At 42.8% G+C, this 9,317-nt stretch overlaps 1 long non-coding RNA gene across 1 annotated transcript; it reads left to right on the top strand.

Moving 5' to 3' along the window:
- The first annotated feature begins 5,902 nt into the window (after positions 1 to 5,902).
- LOC100303911 (uncharacterized) lies at positions 5,903 to 8,097 on the top strand. Its single transcript, NR_159998.1, has 2 exons — positions 5,903 to 7,258; positions 7,773 to 8,097. It is a non-coding gene; the product is annotated as an uncharacterized lncRNA (long non-coding RNA).
- Positions 8,098 to 9,317: the final 1,220 nt, after the last annotated feature.

Raw genomic sequence — 9,317 nt, 5'->3', positions numbered from 1 at the left:
TAAGTGCTAGAATTTGTATAATTCATATAAAATTCATATGAACTCCAAATTACAACATTCCAGTTTCTAAAATTTTGTAATATTATTTTCTATTAGTTAGAGTCTCTGTTTTGACATGACAATAATAAGAAAAATAATTTCTCACTTAATCCTATTTCAAGCACATAAAACCTTTGGAAATTCATATCTTAAAATCTATAACTCCAAAATTAATGATTCATGTTCCTAGGATTTTATTTTAATGTGTAGATTATTATTATGTATTTTGTTTACATGTTTGGTGTGATGTTAATTTTCTCTATATATTGTGCTTGTTTGTACTGTGGCGAGTAGAAGAGCCTGTGATTGAGGATCCTGGTGCCCAGCAGATAGAAGTAGCTGAGCAGGAGCTCATTGAAGGCAAGTTGTGCCCTTGACCACTTTTATTACCCAATAATGCTCTTTAATGTCATTATCCATGCATAGGTTTAATTTTGATGGGGCCCAATAGGTCACCCTAGACTGTTTATCTCTTTACCTTGTTATCCCTAAATCACTTGGTTAGTTTTGCTATTGCTTTACATGGTTTCTGGGATAATATTTCATTATGTCCATGTTCCAATTATTTTGTTATTCTATTTATGTTCATGTCAAGATCATTAAAGTTAATTGGAACATGGAGCTTAACTTGAGAAACACGTGCCACCACAAGGGTGGAATGGAACGCCCTTGGCTGACTAATTAGGAAAGCTATTGGAAGACTACCTTACCCGAAAGGGGCAAGGGCAATAGGGGAGTTGCATGCAGGGAGGTTCTCGGGTTGATTTTGCTGCGATTGCGGTTAGACGGGGGATTCTTGCAAGTGCTCTTCCCATATACTGTAGCGGGTTTTCGGAAGCTAGTGGAACTTTGTAAAGGCCTCGTAGTGTTACACTGCCTCGCTTCCTTGGTAGAGGTGTATGGGGCCCGTACAACCCCGTGGCAGATGAGAAACATGACTTGTGGGTATAGGGTACAACCTCTGCAGAGTGTAAAACTGGTATACTAGCCGGGCTCACGGTCATGAGCAGCTCAGGACTCTCGCATGATTAACTTATGGAACTTAAATTCAATTTGTCATTTGCATTGCATGGGATTATTTATTAATTTTGTTCTCTTACTTTATTTAAGGTTTGGTATTCACTTACATCTAGTAACTGCTAATAAAATTTTGACCAACTGATTAAAAGCAACGCTCAGCTTTAACCCCTGTTGTTGATTAGCCTTACACATCGCATGAACTCCCACCTTTGGTGAGTTTATGCCCACTGGTTTCCCCACAACTTGTTGAGCTATGATCATGTGTGAGCTCACCCTTGCTGTCTCACACCCCCCACATGAGAAGAACAGGTGGTTCAGGAGGAGCCACACAACATGGAGTTTGATATGATCTAGGTGGCGTTTCCTAGTTGACTTATTGGCGCCAAGGATGATCCTTAGTTCATTTTATATTTATCTTTTATTTTTGTAATAAGACTTACGCTATGTAACAAATACTCTGATGTTATTGTGACATTTATCTCTATACACTCTGTTATTATATATGTTGTCTTCTTGACGCATGTATGAGATGCACCCGACTTTGTTCCTTAAAGCCTGGGTGTTACACATGCGCAGGGCCCAGGGTCAAATCAACACTGGTAAACTTCCCTCCAACCACTACACAATCGTTTTGTACTTCGCATAGAGCTATAGGGGGAGAAACTAGGGCTCCCGGGCGTAGATCACGGTACTCCGGCAAGGATCCACGGGGTACAGGGGCGACGTCACCGTTGCCTAGGGTAGAGTGGGGAAGACGCACCCTAAACCGTTGACTCGAGAAGAGTGGCTGGGATTATATTCTAGATACCAGCTCGACTGGGTCGATCTGGGGCGTTTGATCTGGATCCGACGTGCGTGATTGGATCCAAGCATTTCAAAATTCGAGGCATACATCTGGGATCCGATGGTCGTGGTTTCTTGATGGACCCATCTAATTACACCATTGATTGGCTATCCTATGGCTTTAGGTGAACCATACCCCTTCGGCATTTAAATTTTGTAAAAGAGACCCTGTGGTTTCTTAAAACGAACCCGCCGTCCATATAAGTGTAAAAGTAATTCAGATTAGGTCCTGTTATTTGCATGCTAGACCCTGGGGTTTATAATAATCGTGTCTGCAGTCCAGAGCCATTAGAGAAACACAGAATTAAATCAGAAAATGATTTTTTGTATAGAAATAATTTTAGAAACTTGTTTAATTCATAATTAATCCATTTTAACTCCTTTTTGATTCATTCTAGTTTCATTAATCTCATATTAAAATTGTTTATCCTCTAGTAACCTTATATCACTATGAAATCTATGGTTAAAATCATGTACTTGATTTGTTTTATATTAAACACCTAAACCTTTATAAAATCATAACTTTATAACCATAACTCCAAATTTAGTGGTTCTCGAACCTAGGATCTTGCTACGATGCGTAGATTATTATCATGCATTCTGTTGTTATGTTTGATGTGATGTTAATGTGATGGAACCTCCCAAGGTATTAGGCCCATCTACAAATGTCCCTGTCCTAAGGACCTCACACAGTCATGCAGGTGCGCATAATGACTCGGTAAGTTTGGTTATCTGTATCTTCATCATATTGCCCAAGAGCGCTTAACCCATCACGCAGACATTACACATAATCGGAGAAGAGAATAAGTGGAAGGATTACAATAATATAATTTACATTCATACCAAATATAGAGAGAATATTTATTACGTAACGGGTGTTTGAGTGCAGAACATATTATTACATAACTAAGAGGCAAAACATCCTCCTGCAAACAAGTTTACTGATTTTCCTCCTGCTTTGGCACCACCTTGCAGCAGAAACAACAGAACTCGGCTGTTTCATCACCTGCAACAACATGGGTTTGAAAACCCTGAGTACGGAGTGTACTTTTGCAAGTCTTACCCGTCAAAGGAAAAAACTCTCAAGGATATGCTGGCTTTTGGGAATCAAGGTAAAGCTCATCAAAATTCAAAGACTCTTATTTGCAGAAAAGCTTACTTTGAGTGGATCCTTAAAAATCCATTTTTATTATCAGGTTAAGTAGTTACTTGCATATAGAGTTCTTTATATCCTAGCTCAGGCACTTAGCCTATGCTAGCCATCTTTTATCATCCCTTCAGTTCACTGGATTGCTACGTGTAAGTCAGTGACCAAGTCTTCATGTTCGAGTAGTAACGGTGATTCGAATTGATTAATACCCAGCTGGGGATCTCCAACCACACGACATATGTAGCACTTAACCCTTGCATATTTCAACTTGCCATCGGGTTTCTGAAGTCGAGAATGGGTTCACGCTAATCGAGAGCACAGATACACCACCGTTCAGCCTCTTGCCACAGATGGTACACACTACTATCGCCATCTCTCCACTCCCATTGCATGGTGGCCTTTATAGTATTGGTCCGATCGAGGCAAAGCATACCCATGATGAGGCATATGGCCAGTTAAAAGGTCCTCGGCCAGTAGGCCTACATCGGCTCTTTACCATTTACAACCCAAAGTTTGGTACCTGACAGAGGTACATCTTTTCAGATGTTGAACCCATCACGGCCATGATGGATTCACCATCACAAGTCTTTTCCTTGTCAAAAATTCCCATCGCATATGAAGCATCACCTTTTGTTTAAAACAAAACATTTTGTTTTCTAAAGCAAAGCTAAGCATCACAAAACTTTAAGGAAATCAGGTAACAAGGAATGGTAATCAGTTCCAAGGAAGGGAATGCATCAATTGTTTAGCACACAACTCCTATCACCTAATGCATCATTTCAAGTGATAAAGAGTTTAAAGAGCAAGGAAAGGGGAAATGCATTGGGGCTTGCCTTGTGTTGCAGGAGGTTCTGGGTCTACACCACAGATGTCGAAGTAGAAGTTATTTTCGGCTGGTGGGTTCTCAGCTTGCGGGACAACTTCTTCTTCAACTACAGTCTCTTCCTCATTTTCTATACATAACAGTACATATACATGAATGCTTATTTGATGCTATGAATATGCAATTACATAATAGAAACACACTAATTTGTATTTTGAATACAACTTTTCTTCAAGGTACACACTAATCACTAGGGTTCCCTAAGTTAGTAGTCTATCAGTATTAGGCAATTAAACCCTAGGAGGCTAGTTTATTGGGTTTGGGACCAAACAATGTCCAAATCATCTCAAACTTTACCCAAGGTCTTTAATCTTCATACTAAGCCTACCCAAAAAGTTTTACTATTTTTGGAGCCACTAAATTATTTCTAAAATTCTAAAATGCTTGGTTTGAGCAGCTTTAAATACAAAATAATTCCAAGCTTGGGATAAAAATCTTGGAACTATTTTTATTAAATACTAGATGATTTTAGAAGTCTAACAAAATTGGTCTCATATTTTTACCATTTTTCTATCATTTTCTACAAATTTCTATGTCTGGCAGTAGAAAGAAAAGGAAAAACTATGAATAGTGATGGGCCAATTCTGGCCCAAACCAGCCCACTAACTGAGGAAACGCACCCTCGCGCGTTCTCGCTGGCGACTTTGAAAAACTGGTAAAGAGCCCCTGAGCACTATTCATTTGTTTCACTGATAGTTGCATAAAAGCCCCCCTACTTCTGTTTCTTCACCAACCACAACCCTGGCGACGGCGCGCTCGCCTGCCGGCCATCTTCTCACTGGGACTTGCCCCAAACGGTGATGACTACCTAAACCGAGCATCGGACTAGTATCCCTGATCCCACGCGAGCCTAGGCCATGATCTAATCGGGCTAATCCGACCAGGAGTTCCCTTGCCCACGACGGCGGCGAAACCCGGGGACGGACCGAGGTGTTCCCGATGATCTATCGCGGTATAGCTCAATTGGCTAAGCCGATGAGCATCACAAGCGTACAAGGGTGATGAAACACGAACAAGAAGGACGAGGACGGACCTGAGGGTGGCTGGCCACGGCGAGATGCAAACAGCGTCGAATTCGATCGATTTGGGGGAAGTACTGAATTCACGTGCTACGATGGCTAATCGGGGGCGAGGAGTGGTGCTCTGAGTTCGTAACAAGTTAGCGGAGCAGGCTGGGGCATCAATTTATAGCGGGCGATGTAACACCCCTGGTGTTTATATTCTGCTCGACAACGAGTATGGATTTAAGCACATAATATCAGTGGATAAAACAGATGCTAAATTTTAAACATCTTCGCCTATCGCAATTTTAATATCGCATCTGTTTCGTCGGTCGCGAGTTCGACATCGTTTTTATTTATCCGGGCTCTTCCTAAATTTTCGTGATGTTCGGAACATAGATGTTCCAAAAATTGGTGCGTCCGGTGATTATTTAAAATTCATCGCTCGCGCGAATACGAATTCGGAAGCTCGACCCACTGGGTGATTTTTATCCCGGGCAAATTAATTTGAACTCGACGACTAAAATGTTCGGGGTGAAATAATTCAAATCGCGCGAAATCTTGCATGAGGTTATGACCCAATTTATCCTTTAGCATGCTATTTTGGCGACGAAAACGAGTGTACATTAGCGGATCGGGTTTCAGCTAATTTCGGTCGAATCACGCAGAGCAGATTATCGAAGACGAAATCGGTCTTATTCGGTCTGTCGTTTCTCGCTCGGATCCAAATCTTCGGATATAAGTAATTGGTAAATAATTTGGTTTGCTAAATTCGGAGAAGGATATATGTATCAGTATAGCGTGCCTACTCACTATAGATCGCTAAAAATCTTAATTCTCAAAATATCTGCGAATTTCTAAAAAAAAGAGAAAAGAAAATCCAAAAAAGTCTACTCGGATCCTATCTCTAGTTCTCTACGCCACCCTCCCCTACCGATTTTTTTGCCGTACGCAGATTATCTCCTGGGAGCCACCGTCTTCCTTCTCCCAACAGCCGCACGCTCCCTCTCCATTTTTCTCTCCAGCCATGGCGAATCTCTGCTCATATCCCGCGCGCGCTTACTCCCCATGGCCGCCGCGCGCCGCGCGCACTGCTCCCTAGAGCCCACCGTGCCTAGCCTCTGCTCGGATCCGAGCTGTCTTCGCCATCCGCGCGCCCCCTGTTTCTCCTTGGCCAGAGCTTTGTCCTTTCTCCCTCTCCCATGGCCGAGCGCCTTTGGTGTTTTCCCTGTGCGCTCCTCTGCCGGTGCCCACCTCCATGGACGCGCGCAGCTTCCTTAAATCATTTCCATGGCCGGCATTTCTCCCTGTTTTCCCCAGGGTCTGCTCCCTCTGCTCACCATGGCTGACCACGCGACTCCTCTGTGCGCGCCCTGCCTTTTCCCCGCGCGCAGCTCGCCCCAACGTCGAGCTCGGCCCTATCCTCTGCTCAAGCTTGGTCCCTGCTTTTCTCCCTCTCTGCTCGGCCTCTGCTCATCCGGCACCGTGGAGTCTCTGCGCACGTGTCGCGCGCTCTAGCGGCTGCAACTTGCCGTGCTCCCCTGCGTGTCGCGCGTCCCTCCCATGGCTGCCTTGGGACCTACTGTCGACCCTTCGGCGTTGTCTCCTCTGGCGGCTTGCGCTTGAAATTTCGCCGTGCGCCACGATGAGCTTGTCGTAGAACCTGCCTAGTCGCTGCGTGTGTTTGTGTCCGAGCCCGCCCGGCCGCAACCTCGCATTGCTCCTCGCGTCGATGCTCACCGAGTCCTTCCTCAGTCCGCGCTCTCTCCCAGCCCATCGTCGTGTCGTTCGTCATCGCGTCGTGTGTGCAGCAACGTCGCTAATTCCTCCATGATGCTTGTCAACGAACCTCGCTTCATCGATTCCTCGCCTTCGGTTCGGCTCATGTATGCACGCCGAATGCGTTCGCCGCTTGACCCTGTGTCGCTAGAGCTCGTAACCTCGCTGTCGTCAAAGTCCTCACTGTATTCATGTTCTAGCCAGAGCTCGCGTTAACCTGCTCGACCACACCTCACCAGCTCGCTCCTGACTCGATCTCGTCGTCGTTCCGTGCGTCATCAAGAAATCCCAAGAATCGGGTGAAGACAAAGCTTGACAAAGTGCTCGACAAAAGCTCGAACAAGTCGTCGATCGCCATCCTCATCTACGCCCAAGATCCACAAAGATTACGCGTAGAAGGAAATAAATCAGTACGCGACCGGAGAATTCTCGATGTGGATGAAGATGAAGCGCGATTCGACGCAGCACTCACCCTATTTTTGGTGAAATGCTGAGCTGAAAGGCGTCGTCGATTTCATGATTTCAAGTCAGATTTAATTGATGGTAAGTTGATTTGTTATTCCAGTCAACTAGGTATATAAATAAATTAAATAGAATTGTTGGTCGCGATAATTGTTATTAATTTAGCATACGTATATTGTGATGTTCGATTTAGATAAATCGGTAAATCAAGTTAATTAAGATACACAGTTTAAAGAGTTAATTAGATTGTTTCTATAACTATTTTAAGTTGTTGGCATTTAATAATAACGAGTCGAGGTTTTACTAGACCTCCGAAATATATTTTACTAAAATTGATAGTGTGTGTTTATAATTTATTCTTGCTTGATAATAAAATTAGATGTGATTGAACAAGAGAAATGCGCTTGCTGTAATTAGTATGTATAGTTTATTATTTTGTGATTATTGCGCGTAGTCATATGTCAGTAACTAGTGCTTTCGTATGAAATGGTACGATGCTTCTTCACTAGGTGTTTAATTAGTTATCGTGTAGCACTATTTAGATTTGTGCTATTCTTGTTTATATGCATTCATGTACATTATGCAAATCATTTAGGTACACTTATTAATCACGAGATGTGGAGGACAAGAGCCAAGTCAACCCCAAGACGACGTAACGGGTGGACTACTCTACATAGTGAAGCTGATGGACGAGTCTGAAGAGGGGCAGACTGAACAAGTGCCAACACCAAAGGTTGATCGTGAAGTAATCATCGTCTAACAACACTAACCTAGTGTTACCCAGGCAAGCCCCGGTGTATTTGTCACCTCCTTGCTGTTTTAAAATCTTTATCACCTTGTTTGATGTATTAGGTGATAAGAGTTGTGTGCTAAACAATTGATGCATTTCCTTTCTTGGAAAATTGATTATCCTTCCTTGATACCCTTTTTGAAAAGAATTTTATGATGCTTAGCCTTGCTTTAGCAAACAAAAATGTTTTGTGTTAAAACAAAAGTGATGCTTCAGTGGGTGGGAATGTTTTCAAAAAGAGAATACTTATGATGGTGGATCCATCAGAGCCTTGATGGGTTCAACATCGGAAAAGATGTACCTCTGCCAGGTACCAAACTTTGGGTTGAAAATAATAAAGCTGAGATCAGGCGGTTGACTTGCACGAGAAGGGAGTCTCGGTGTAGTGTCTCCATCTGAGTCGATTAAGGACAGTCTCGATGTAGGTCTGATGATCGAGGACCTTTTAACTGGTTACATGCCTCGCAATGGGTAAGCTTTGCCTCGGGTAGACTAATACCAGAATAGGACAACTCGCAATAGGAGTGGAGAGATGGTGAGAGTAGCGTCTACCCCCCGTGGCAAGAGGCTGGACGGTGGTGTATCTGTGCTCTCGGTTGGCGTGAACCCGATCTGGTCTTAAGAAACCCGGTGGCGAGTTGACTTATGCAAGGGTTAAGTGCTACATATGTCGTGTGATTGGAGATCCCCAGCTGGGTATTAATCGATTCGGATTGCCGTTACTTCTCGGATATGAAGACTTGGTCACTAACTTACATGTAGCAATCCAGTGAACTGATGGGATGATAAAAGACGGCTAGTGTAGGCCAAGTGCTTGAACTAGGATAGAAAGAACTTTAGATGCAGGTAACTTTACGTAACCTGACAATAAAACTGTATTTTAAGGATCCATTATTAGTAAGCATTTCTGCAAAATGAGACTTTGATTCTTGATAAGCCTTACCTTGAATCCTTTTAAAACCAGCATACCGTTGAGAGTCTTTTCTTTAGTCGGGTAAGTCTTGCTGAGTACTTGCGTACTTAGGGTTTTATTCCCATTGTTGCTGTAGGTTACGAGTCACTTGATTGTGATTGGTGTTAAGCGCCGGTGGGCACGACCTTCTTATAAGTCTAAGTAACTCTTCTATACTTCTTATTGAGGATGGTCACTTAAGCTAGCATATATTTCAAAACTACAAATAATTTATAACAGTTCAAAGTTATTTCTTTGACTCAATTTTGTAATCACTCTGATCATGTACATTGTAAAACTTGATGTAACTTGTAAAATTTGGTAATAAGATTTCCGCTTCAAAATGTTGGTGTGTGATTTGTGTTTACTTATTCCTTCGATCCTGGTTGTAAGTGGTT

Source organism: Zea mays, chromosome 5 (genome assembly GCF_902167145.1).
Source record: "Zea mays cultivar B73 chromosome 5, Zm-B73-REFERENCE-NAM-5.0, whole genome shotgun sequence".
NCBI lineage: Eukaryota > Viridiplantae > Streptophyta > Magnoliopsida > Poales > Poaceae > Zea > Zea mays.
Note: the sequence above shows the minus strand (reverse complement) of the source record. Positions and strands in the feature narration are given on the sequence as shown.